The sequence below is a fragment of the Rhineura floridana genome, chromosome 3 (genome assembly GCF_030035675.1).
Source record: "Rhineura floridana isolate rRhiFlo1 chromosome 3, rRhiFlo1.hap2, whole genome shotgun sequence".
NCBI classification, from domain to species: Eukaryota; Metazoa; Chordata; class Lepidosauria; order Squamata; family Rhineuridae; genus Rhineura; species Rhineura floridana.
Window position 1 is genome coordinate 105,914,993 of NC_084482.1, and position 12,697 is coordinate 105,927,689.

General features: G+C 40.2%; 1 long non-coding RNA gene across 2 annotated transcripts in view; it reads right to left on the bottom strand.

The window, feature by feature from the left end:
* Positions 1-229: 229 nt before the first annotated feature.
* LOC133380267 (uncharacterized) overlaps positions 230-12,697 on the bottom strand; it is a 28,236-nt gene continuing 15,768 nt past the window's right edge. For both annotated transcript variants that reach the window (XR_009761396.1, XR_009761397.1), the window contains exons 2-4: positions 7,880-8,340; positions 1,869-1,997; positions 230-1,073 (exon numbers count right to left, since the gene is read on the bottom strand). This is a non-coding gene — a long non-coding RNA (uncharacterized LOC133380267). The remainder of the gene's footprint in view (positions 1,074-1,868; positions 1,998-7,879; positions 8,341-12,697) is intronic.

The window sequence follows — 12,697 nt, forward strand, 5'->3', positions numbered from 1 at the left end:
CTGGTTAAGGAATGGGAGGATGGATTCAATCTCTCTCATTCCCCCCTCTTTACCAAACAGCAAACTGGTGGGATTCTAACTTTTTAAAAAAGGCACTGCTCATTGTGCACTATGTTGTCTTGAAATCATAAAGTACAAGTGCATCTGCGCATACTAAATGAAAGAAGATATTGTGCTGGGAGAACAGATCAGGTTATTTATCTGAAAAAAACCTCTCCGGATCTGGGAAACTTTTTCCTTTTAATTTTCTGTTTTCATATTTTTCAGTGATAAACAATGACATTGCTGGTAAAATGTCCATCATTGTGATCAGTGAAATACATCTGGAGTCAGGGCTTTTCTATTTCAAGGTTCTCTGAGCTGCTGCCCTAATTCAATTCAGGGGAGTGGTGGGGGAGTTACTTTTAAGTTAAAATCAAAACATCAGGAGATCTGAACAATATCTCATGTCATATTTATAATTGTATAACATGTAGTTTAACCCTAACGTGTCCACTTAATATCAAAGTTACTTGAGAACTAACTTTCTCTTGACTGGGCCATAGATGATTGGTTACATCTGTTTGTGTAATTAGATAATGTCTATTTGAGGCACATTTCTGTAAAAAAAAAAAAGCAAAGCAATTTAAAGGCTCCAAATAGAGATGGAAGAAAATAGTTCCCTGGGATATTTTTTTATCACAATCAGTCATAACATCCCTGACAGTTTTCAGCACTATAGTGAGACTGTGCAAATCCAGTTGTGTATAAATTGTACAGAGAGACCCATTCCATATACAGTTCCAAAATGTGGCACGAGATGTCTTAGGAAAGGTGTATGACTATACTTGCCAGCTTGTGGTGATTTCCATTGCTTCTTCTGATGACAGAGTAGAGCTCTAACTTCATTTACCTTTCAGGTTCATATACAGAGTAGAAAAACATTGCCAGTACTGTTTGTTCTTGTTGGTTAGAAAGACTGTATGAGTGTGCCTATCAACCATGTCAGTGCAAAATCCGGTGTATTTTGAGGCATGCTGGTGATTTCCCAATGTTTGCTTCTTCTTTTTAATACTGGGAAAGGTCATGGTTTTCTGTGGGAAACAAATGGGAAATCTCCAAGTTAATTCAAATGAGAAAGAAAAAAATAAATATAGGAGGATGAAAAAATGGATGCAATACATGTAGTAATATCATTTTGGATGGGATACAGAGCAACATCAAGCATTACAAACTGATATTTATTAATGAATTACTGCATGTAATTCCTTAGGCAGAAAAGACAGACAGGTAAATTCTGAGGTAAATAGGAAGGCAGGTTTATTGCTACAAACATGTAATGGTCTCTAATCTTTTAATGCTAATTAATTGACTAGCAGGGGAACATAACATGGGCAGCCAAGCTGTAGTGTGGGTGTCATGTAGCACATTTGCAGTAGGCCAGGCCAGATGTGGCAGCAGTGAGCAGGGTATGTTGGGGAATATAGCCATGACTAAGTGAGCAGAGAGACCCTGGAGAGCTGCTGCCAGTCAGAGGAGACAGTATTGGGATAGATCAGCCTTTCCCAACCAGTGTGCCTCCAGATGTTTTTGGGAACAACTCCCATCAGCCTCAGCCATTGCCAATGGTCAGGAAAGATGGGAATAGTGGTCCAACAACATCTGGAGGCACACTGGTTGGGAAAGGCTGGGATAGATGGAGAAATAGTCTAATCTGGTATAAAGCAACTTCCTATATTCCTATCCTCTCCCTAGGTCACCTCTCAGTGGTGGCTTCCTTACTTCCAATCGCTGACAGCAGAGAACAGATCCAGCTGTATATGTCCTGCAGGCAATGCCCACTAAAGTGGGACTATCTCATGCTTTGGATTTGTCTGTGACACACTTACCCAGAGGTTGGCCACCACTGGTTTGCATGAATGTTGTCATGGTCCATGGATATAAGATCCTTCCTTCCTTCCTTCCTTCCTTCCTTCCCGGTAGGAGCACAATATTACTTATTGCAATAGGGTCAGCAGCTGTAAGGAGCAGCAAGTTATAGGTGCAGACTGAAAGAAACATGTCCCTCTTGGGAGCACACCTTTGTACTAAGCAGCTAGATATGAAGCTTGGCATATCTTTTTCAAGCATTTGGTTTTATTGGGAAAACACAGATAGGTTCATATAGCTGAGTCTCACTCACACGCATGCACATGATTACCCCACAGAAACAGTTTGGTTTGTTCCCTTGAGATGTAACAACAGAAAAAGAACATTTAATTCTTAGAACAAGTAATTAATATGCCAGTTTTGGGGGGAAATGCCAGATATAATACATTTTCAGCTTTTGAAGTTTTTATTTTTCAGCAACTACTATATTTCCATAGTCTCCCATTTACTTTGCTTTTCATGCCAACATGTTTAAATTTCATCAGGATTTAGTATTTTAAAACTGTGGCTTCTAATCATGTCTTATCTTTCTTGTATTATAATAGATGTTACATGCTGATCACCATGCCTTCTGCAAATTAAGATTTCCAGGTTTGGAGCTCTCAAGATTTTGTTTGCGGCATTTTGATTGGCTCATCAGTATTCCTAAGCCTTTCAGACTGTCTTTGTTTCTTGTTCTTTGTGGCCAAGGCTTCAGCCATAAGGGGCAAAACAGCAATGGAAAGTGGCTTTAGTAATCACAATACTGTTGCTTTCTTTTCTTGATTTAGCTCATTGCAAAGACGATCACAACAGCAGCACTGCTGAATACAAAACTAATGGTAGGCTCTGTAGTATCCATCCTGCCTCACCCGAACTTACGGTAATTCATACTTTCAGCAACTGTGTTCAGATGGCTTTAAAGGAGCATTAAAACAAATGCGTGGAGAATTTCAATGGCTAGTAACTCGGATATGTATGTTGTATCTCCATTGTATGCTTCTGAATACTAGTTGCTGTGGCACTCAGGTCCTGCTGGTGGGCTTCCCATAGGCATCTGCTTGGCATCTATGAAAGCAGGATGCTGGACTAGATGGACTGATGGATGGGATGCTGGACTGATCCAGCAGGATGTTCTTATAGTGCTGGCAATATAAGTGTGGTATTCTGGCACATTTATTCAATCATATTTATTTATTTAAGACATTTATATCTCACCTTTTCTTAAATAGAGCTCAAGGTGGATAATAATCAGCCCTATAGCAAGCCTTACTTGTTAGATGGGGCAGCCACATTTCTAAATGGCCCATTTGGGGGGGAGGTGCATAGCGCATGCCAATCCTCCCCTGGTGGAGAGGACATGAAGGTCAGGGAAAAGGAAAGGCAGTGACCTTTCCTCTCACTCTTCCCCCATCCAGAGAGTGTATTAACTTACATGAATGAAGTTTGTTGAATTGTCTCACCCTTTTTTGAGAGATCCCCAGGAATACTAGACCTCAAAAGCTTGACTTTGCCTATAGCTACAGTCCTCTTTCACCTGTGGTCTGTCCCTGTGTTCTGATTCTTTAGAAACTGAACTACTTTGGAAATGACAGTAAGATCTTGAGCTTGGCTTTGATGTTGCATTAGGTATCTCAGTTTTAGATTCTACCTGAAAAACAAACTTGTCCACAACTACACGTTTAGGGAAGGGTATTTATAAAGTAAATAAATACTTTAGGGTGTGTTTCTTAACACCTTCTTGGGAGCCCCTTCTAGTCTTGTTTCAGGCCTTTAGATTTTCCTTCCTGATGAACTAAGCAATTGGAAACTAATTGTGGAAAGCAATTGGATTTTTTTTCCTGGTTGATAGGTTGCTTTTTCTGCCCACAAACCCTGAAAACACCTCATGCTGAGCTGCACAAATTGGGAAGATCAGAAATTAGGCCTGAGTTACAGCCTAGGTGGTCAGTCAGCCAGCTAGCTAACTGTAGTGTGCACAGCAATATTTCTATTACTCTAGGGCTGTTTTCATTCTTTGTCATCCAGTACTCAAGAAAAAGAAGAAAAAATATCCACTGTGATTGTGAGTATAGTGAGTACTTTAAAAGAGTAAAGGGTAACTTATGGTAGCCATTTTTCATATCACTTTCAGTTATTTCTTTATTTCTCCCTTTAGCATTAAGCACCCAGCCCTGCTCTGTTCATTATAATTACTGCAGAAAAAAAAACTTCTTACTGCAGGCAGACAAACATACTTCTTTTTTGCTGGCTGAATAGAAAACGCAACTGAAATTGAAAAGCAGAGCACAGGAAAATCCAAGGGATGGAGTCTAACTCTAATCCATAATACAAAGTTCTAATATTGAACTCTTCATGTGTCTCATTATTAATCAGGCTTTTTTTTCCAGGACCATGTAAGTAATTATAGGGTGATTTTGATCATGAAAAACCCATCCTCAGGGAAAATCTTTACAAGGCTTGTTTTATTGTTTTATATTATTATTTGTATTATTTTAAATTGTTTTTAGATTTTTAAGTGCCTTTCACGGTTTTATGGTTGTGCATAGTTTAATTGTATTTTAATGGTATGTTTTTCTATGTTTTTAACTACATGTAGTTCTATTTGTAAGCCGCCCTGAGTTCCAGTTTGGAAAAAGGGCAGGGTAAAAATAAAGTTTCAATTCAATTCAATTCAAAATCTTGAGTGAGCAGACTTTGTAGGGCTCTTCCAGATGAGGCTTTTCTTGTTGGCTCCTGTTCTTACACTGTTCCTGTTCTTAAAACAAGCTACTTTTCGTCAAATGGAGGTTGTCATTATCTGTCATGTCACAAATTAAAAATAAGACAATGTCCTCCAAAAATCGGAGGGGGGGGGAAGCACAGCTGTAGGGGGGCAGTGTCCCCATTTGCCCTCCCCAGCTCAGGGCTGCTAACAATATAAGTTAAAACAAATCTGGGGAAAACCAATAAAATAAAAAGAGCAGAATAAAAAGTATAGAAGATAGACACACACACACACAGAGAGAGAGGGTGCTATTAAAACAAGTTAATCAAATAGCATTTAGCAAGTTAAAATAATTCAATACAGGAGCATAAAAGCCATTTTTGGCTCATATTCCTTCTGAAAAAGAAAAGGTTTTAACAACCCAACAAAAGGCCATGAAGGAAGGAAAGGTAACCTTCTCTGAGCAAGGAGCTTCAAAGTCTAGGCATAGCATAGTCACTGAAAAGACCCTTTTCCTAAACCCAAGTAAGCATATTTCAGGGACAGGCAACACAGCCTCCAATTAATACCTCAGTAGACAAGCAAGATCACATGGCAGAAAGGCTAGTGAATTAACTGTCCACAGTCCCTTTAAAGATAACCCAGGCTCCAGGCTCCCCATTCTCTTGCTTCCTTTGGATTAAGAGAATCCTTGATCAGGACTGATGTGTTTTTACAGTCCTGCTAGAGAACAGTATATATAACCCTGTTTAATAAGCCTGTTATGTTATGAGCTTTGTATAAAGCTTGAATCATTTGCTGACCACACACAGTTGAGCTGGAGATATGAATGTTAGCCATTGCCATTCTGATGATGAATTCTACCTCCTCTGCAGAATCCTGGAGAAGCAAATGACTAACAAGCAAGATCAGAGCAATTTATTGTTCTGGGGTAATGTTCAGACCTGTTAAAATGTTATTAGTATATCATATAGAGAACGTAATATATGTGAGGAATCCATTATTTCTTAGACATTATTGTGTAAGAGAAAAATGGACCTTGATTGGCCACACAGTGAAGAATAGCTTAAGAATATGAAAAGAGCCTTGCTGGATTAGACCAAAGATCCAGCTCCAGAATCCTGTTCCCCACAGTGGCTAACCAGAAACCTGGCAAGGAAGCCCACAAGCAGAACACGAAGCTGATAGCTTTCTCCCACGTTATTTCCCAGTAGCTGATATTCAGTGGCATATAGCCTCTGAACCTGGACAGTGCTTATAGCCAGTATGACTAGTAGCTATTGATTGACTACAGTGCATAGTTAGCAAGAAACATGGATACATATATAATCCCACTTCTAAAACCTATCTGTTGAAGTAAATGGATTCAAGCTGTCTGGCAATCTAAACCTGAACACAACCTTGTAGAATCTTTTTTTTTTTGCTTTTTTTAAAAAATACATTTTATTTCTTCTTTGTCATACAAATATCAGAACAATACATAACACACAACCAAAGAGAGATTAAAAAGGAGCATTTTTCACATTGTTGCATATAAAGAATTCATTTTTGTGTTAATAGCCCTTGTTTAATAATTGTTTTCTTTTCCAGTTTGAGTTTTCCTGTATAGTCTTTTTAGAATGGTCCATACACACACACACACACTCACACAACCCCACATACAATAAGACGTGACCAAGATGCTCAACATTTTTCTACTACATTTCTTAAATTTTCTTGTTTTTTTCTTTTTCTTTTTCAAATCAACTTAAGTGTATAAATCAAAAACTTCGTAACAGTTTAAATGCCTGTTACAATGCATTGACATATAGTTTATACAATCAAAACATATATACATAAATAGATTAAAAAAGGATTCTTGATGTGGGGAATTTCCCTCTCCTCCTGCAAGCACCCTCATATATATGTACAGTAGGGCCCCGCTTTACGGCGTTCCGCTTTAAGGCGTTCCGCTAATGCGACGCCTTTCATTTTCAATTTTAAAGGTTTTTTCCCCCCTTTTGCGACGTTTTGCGACGTTTTCGTGTGACGCAGCCCATTAAAGTCAATGGGGTTCCACTTTATGGCGTTTTCCGCTTTATGGCGGGGGTCCAGAACGGAACCCACCGTATAAGCGGGGCCCTACTGTAGTGACAGAAAATTATAAGGAAACTATGGTTGCTAATCTTTATATTCTTGCATTTTTAAAAAAGCAACTTCAGTATTTCATTAATGATTATTCAGCTGTGAGAAAAATGATTAAAAGCAGCCAAAACATCTGAAAAGTACTTTAGAAGCAGGCAATTTTTTTTAAAACTAAACTTCACATCTTCAAGAAGAGTAGTCTTAATTCATCCTATCCTATATGCTCAAGGTACAATGTAATACAATGTAATACAATGAAATACCGGGGAAGGCACTGGCAAATGTTAAGTGATAGATGAAATAATGGGAACAATTTAACAAGACTGTCTCAGATGGAAATTGGAAAGGAATGCAATTCAAGTCACATTTATTTTTTGTGTCACAAAAGCACTAAAAAAATAAAAAAGGCTGTACTTCTGTTTAAAAGTTAAGCACTCTATGTTTTCTCTCTTGAGTCCAATAATATTTCTTTATACCTTTGTAATAAGTATGCATCCCAATACAAAGGTTTGCCCAGGCTCCTGTGTGTGGATCCGGACCACTGGATCTGGACCACCCAAATGCACTTCATTGCTTTGGGATGATAATGGTTATTTATATTACTCTTTAGAACAAGGGTTCCCAAACTGTGGACTGTGGACCATGAGCTTAATTTAGGTGGTCTGAGTGTGTCTGTAAAAACACAATTAAAAAGCATACAGCATCTAGCATGGTGCACTACAACTGTTACAACAGGCAGAAAAATCATTAAGTGGTCTGCCAAGACTCTCAGCAATTTTCAAGTGGTCCATGGGGAAAAAAAAGTTTGGGAACCACTGCTCTAGGACAGCATAAAACAATTCTAGTCATATTTCAGTGGAGTGGTTAAACTGACAGGGCCTAATCACTGTGAGAGGAGAAGGGAGATAAATATATTATTTAATGCAAGAGCTTTTAATGAGTTTTGAACTGTTCCTTCCCCCCCCCTTTTAAAGGGATATATATGTGAATGTGCACACCATTTTTCATGCACCAAAAAGGAACTGGAAACTTGAAGTTGTACACTTACCTTCCCAACCTTGAAGGACAACTACTATGTTCATCCATTTCAAGGTTTTCCCCAATTACATTCCCTGCATGTTTGAATAACTGCATATCAACGTATTGCTCTGAGCAACTTACTGCCTTGCCTTCTGATTCTTGTCTGTCTCCTCCGGATTCTAGTGCTCAGTCTGACTTTGAGCATGGCTTCTTTTCTCTGTTCTGTTCCATTTTGGTACTGGTGAGATAAGCAGACTTTCCCCCAACTGTAGCCTGGTGTGAAGCAAGCCCTGGCGTTGGACACGGCATGGTGCAATCTTGCTATCATGCTGCATGATTCTGAATGTTTTACATATGCAGATTAACAGCATTCAAGAACTCTTCAAAGTCTGTTGTTAGAACAGCTCTGAAGACGGTTTGCTCCTGGCTGTTCTTTGTCCTTGATGATTTCATATGGAGCAGAAGGCAGTAATGGTCTGAACCACGCTGTGCAAGGTCCAATGTTAACAGAAGCCTTCAGGTAATGACTGGGATGAGTACAGCAGTACCTGTTATCCTCTGTTCAGGTATGTTAATGCCTTCAATGGGAACCTATCAGCCAACTGATTAGAAAAAAATAGATATCAGTGACCTTAGTTGTTTGCACAGTATGAACAATGCAATAGGTATTATTAGCTCCTTGCTTTACATGCATAAGATAAAAGTGACTTTGATGACATTATAAATGTGATTAGGATTATACCTTTGAATTTCTCCCCAATATAAATTAAAAACACAAAAGGGGAAAATACTATTTTCATGGTATTGCTCTGTTTAATAACTGACATATGGCTAAAGAATGTTGGTTTTACAAATATAATGGACAAAGTAATATCAAAATCAGAAATCTTAACTTAAAAAAAACTTTCAAGAAGTTACTTCAAGTATTATGATCTTTTCTCAAACAAAAAATAATAATTTATGACAATTAAGAACAGGAAAGGATATAAATGTATTATTCAAATACTTGAATTTGCTTAATGCAAGATCAGTTTTCTTAAGTGCTGCTTAGCAACGGATTAAGAGATTTCATTCAGCATATTCAGCATTTTTTAAACAGTAAGTTTTTTTAACCCTTTTTATTTAAGATGTTTTTAAAGCTTTTTTAAAGAATGTTTTTAAAGTTGTTTTGTTTTAATGTATTTTAAGGTCTGTTTTTATGATGTTTTAATGTGTTTTTACTGCTTTTGTTTGCCCTCCTGGGCCCCTGCTGGGAGGAAGGGCGGGATATAAATTAAATAATAAATAAATAAATAAAATATTAAGGCATGGTGGGGATAAGAAGATCCACCCTGAAAGGAATTGTTCCTTAGTACTTGAATACTGGTTTTATTTATTTTTCATTATATTTGCTAAAATTGTACAGCCTTCCCAACGTCAGCAATGACGAGGTATGACATAAATCAAATCACATAATAAATGTATGCATAAACAATAATAACCAAACTTATCAAGAAAAAAATACAGAAAGAGACAACTAAAATGAGCAAAATGTGCTAAACCAATAAAAGCACTTAAAATTTGAGCAAACAAAAAAGTTTTAACAATGCTGGAATGATAACAGTGTTGATGCCTGTCAAATTTGTATCATCAGAGGGAAGGCTCTATCCTGCATCACCACAGAATGAGCTTCTCTTGCCAGTGTAGCATGGAGAAGAACCCCCCCCCAAAGATCTTAAAGCACAGGGAATCTGATACAGGGTGAGATTCTCCTTCAGGTATTTGAGACCCAAGCCATGAAGGGCTTTAATGGTACGGACCAGCACCTTGAATTAGGCTCAGTAAATAGCGACTGTAAAATGTTCGGAATTAGTGTAATGTGATGACATATGGTTGTCAAAATTCTGGCAGATCCATTCTGCATTATTTGAAATTTCAGTTAACTTCAAGGGCACCCTCATGTACAACACGTTATATTACTCCAATGGGGAGGCTACCAGAGCATGGCCAAGCTATCCCTACCCAGGAATGGTCATAGTTGGTAAAATAGCCAAAGCTGACAAAAGGCTATCCACCCCACCAGGGCCACCTGTGCCTCAAATGACAATGCTTGACCTAGGAGTATCCAGTAGCTGTAAGTAGGGCAGGGCAGCAGCACTCACCTGACCTTCCATCACTGCTGTCGCCATGGGAGGGAGAGGGAGACAGGGAGGGGCGAGATGGTGCTGAGATCACAATGTAAATACAATTGTGGGAGCACCTGATTGGGTCTGACAGTGCATTTGCACTGCACTGTTGCTTCCACCTCACACCATCCAGTAAGCTACAATGACAGCAGTGACGGGAGGTTTGGTAAGTGCTTTTTCTTCATTGACTATTACTGGGAGTATCCCCCAAACTGTTCCTTCAAGGTGAGTGTAACCCTATCCAGAAGAAGCTGGATGCCACATTCTTAGAAAAAGAATCACCTACCCACAGGACCTCTCATCAGGACTGAACCTCAGGATTGAGCCTGATTAATCTGCAAGGTTAATAATAATAATAATAAAATTTTACTTGTTAGTCGCCTATCTGTCCGACTTAACAGACACTCTAGGCGACTTACATAGACTAGAATATACAATATACAATCAACACATTCATCAAATTAATCTAACATCAAAACAGTAATTAAAACATCAAGGAAAAACAAACAAACAAACAAAAAACTAACCCACCCCAACGTTCTTATAGGCCTGCCTGAATAGCCAGGTCTTTAAAGCTTGGCGGAAACTCATCAAGGAGGAGGCATGTCGGAGATCGTAAGGGAGAAAATTCCAGAGGGTGGGGGCCACAACTGAGAACGCTCTCTCTCTGGTCCACACCAGCCTAGCTGTTTTGACTGGTGGGACCGAGAGGAGGTCCTGTGTGGCTGATCTTGTAAGGCGGCCTAATTGGTGATACTGGAGGCGGTCCTTCAGATAAACTGGGCTGAAACCGTATAGGGTTTTAAAGGTCAACACCAACACCTTGAATTGGGCCCGGTAAACCACTGGTAACCATTGTAGATCTATCAACACCGGAGTGATGTGATCCTGGCGGCAGCTATGCTTAATCAAGTGTGCCGCCGCATTCTGTACCAGTTGCAGTTTCCGGACTGTTTTCAAGGGTAACCCCACAAAGAGCGCATTACAATAGTCTAAGCGAGAGGAGACCAGGTCATGTATCACTCGTGGGAGCAGATGTACAGGAAGGTAGGGTCGCAGCCTTTGTATCAGATGTAATTGATACCAAGCTGCCCGGCTCACTGCCGAAACCTGAGCCTCCATGGACAGCTGGGAGTCAAGAATGACCCCTAGGCTGTGGACCTGGTCCTTTAGGGGTAATCTCACCCCATTAAGTACCAAGTCGATGTCTCCCAATCTTCTCTTGTCACCCACAAGCAACACCTCGGTCTTGTCGGGGTTCAGCTTCAGCCTATTTTCGCCCATCCATCCACTTACGGACTCCAGGCACTTGGACATGGTCTTCACAGCCAACTCTGGTGAAGATTTAAATGAGAGATAGAGCTGAGTGTCATCCGCATATTGGTGACACTGCAGCCCAAAACTCCTGATGATGGCTCCCAGCGGCTTCACATAGATGTTGAATAGCATGGGGGAGAGGATAGAACCCTGTGGTACTCCACAGTTCAGAGGCCAAGGGTCTGAAACCTCATCCCCCAATGCCATCCGTTGGTACCTGCCTGAGAGATAGGAATGGAACCACTGTAAAACAGTGCCCCCTATTCCCAATCCCTCAAGGCGATTTAACAAGATACCGTGGTCAACGGTATCAAAAGCCGCTGAGAGATCCAGGAGGACAAGGAAGGTATATTCATCCCTATCCAACGCCCTCCTCATATCATCTACCAGGGCGACCAAGGCTGTTTCAGTTCCGTGTCCAGTCCTGAAGCCCGATTGGAAAGGATCTCAATAATCTGCTTCATCCAAGTGTGTCTGTAGTTGCTTGGCCACCACTCGCTCTATCACCTTGCCCAAGAATGGTAAGTTGGAGACTGGGCGAAAGTTATTCAGCTCTTGGGGATCCAAGGAGGGCTTGTATGCATCTCCCTGGTAATGCTCTTGATGCTAGTCTAAGTCATGAGAGGTGATGGAGACTGAAGGATGGGCTGTTCTTAAGAGGATAGTGCACACTTAATTTAGTCTGAGTACAACACAGATTTGTACATAAAAGTTATTTCTTGGGTTTTGTCATTCTCTAGACAACCTGAGCAATGTTCCCTAACTCTTTGCAGTAAATCATAGCACTATCAAGGGCGAATAGTATTTTGATTCCCCCCTTTCCACCACCCCTCATGCCCTGGAACAATACTAGGTCTGAGGCATTGTGGATTATGCAAAATTATGGCCAGGTTGCCAACACAGTCACATATGTTGTCATGGCAATCGTAGAAGTGTTATGTGTTTTGAGTCTGGGAAGTGGGAAGACAACCTGTTCTGGATGGGGTTGCATTTCCCTGGAAGGAGCAGGTCCGCCGCTTTGGGATGCTCCTGGATCCAATACTGTCACTGGACGCTCAGGTAGCCTTGGTGGTGAGGAGTGTCTATTGCCAGCTCCAGCTAGTACACCCACTACAGCCCATTTTGGATGGATTATTTGGCCACCATACTCTATGCTCTGGTAACCTCCACATTGGAATATCGCAGTGTACTCTACATAGGGCTGCCCTTGAAAACGATTCAGAAACTTCAGCTGATTCAAAATGCAGCAGCTAGATTATTGGCTAGGGTTCCATTTATAGCTCATATAACCCGTTTTAAAACAGGAGCACAGTTTGCCAGTTCATTTCTGGGCCAAAATCAAGGTGCTCACATTAATGTCTAAAGCTCTTAAAGAAAGTAAGGAATGGAAAATAATGCCCTTTTACATCCCTATCTCTTGGTAGTTCTACCACCCTCAGAGGTGCAGGGAATGGTGGCCTGGGAGAGGGCTTTCTCT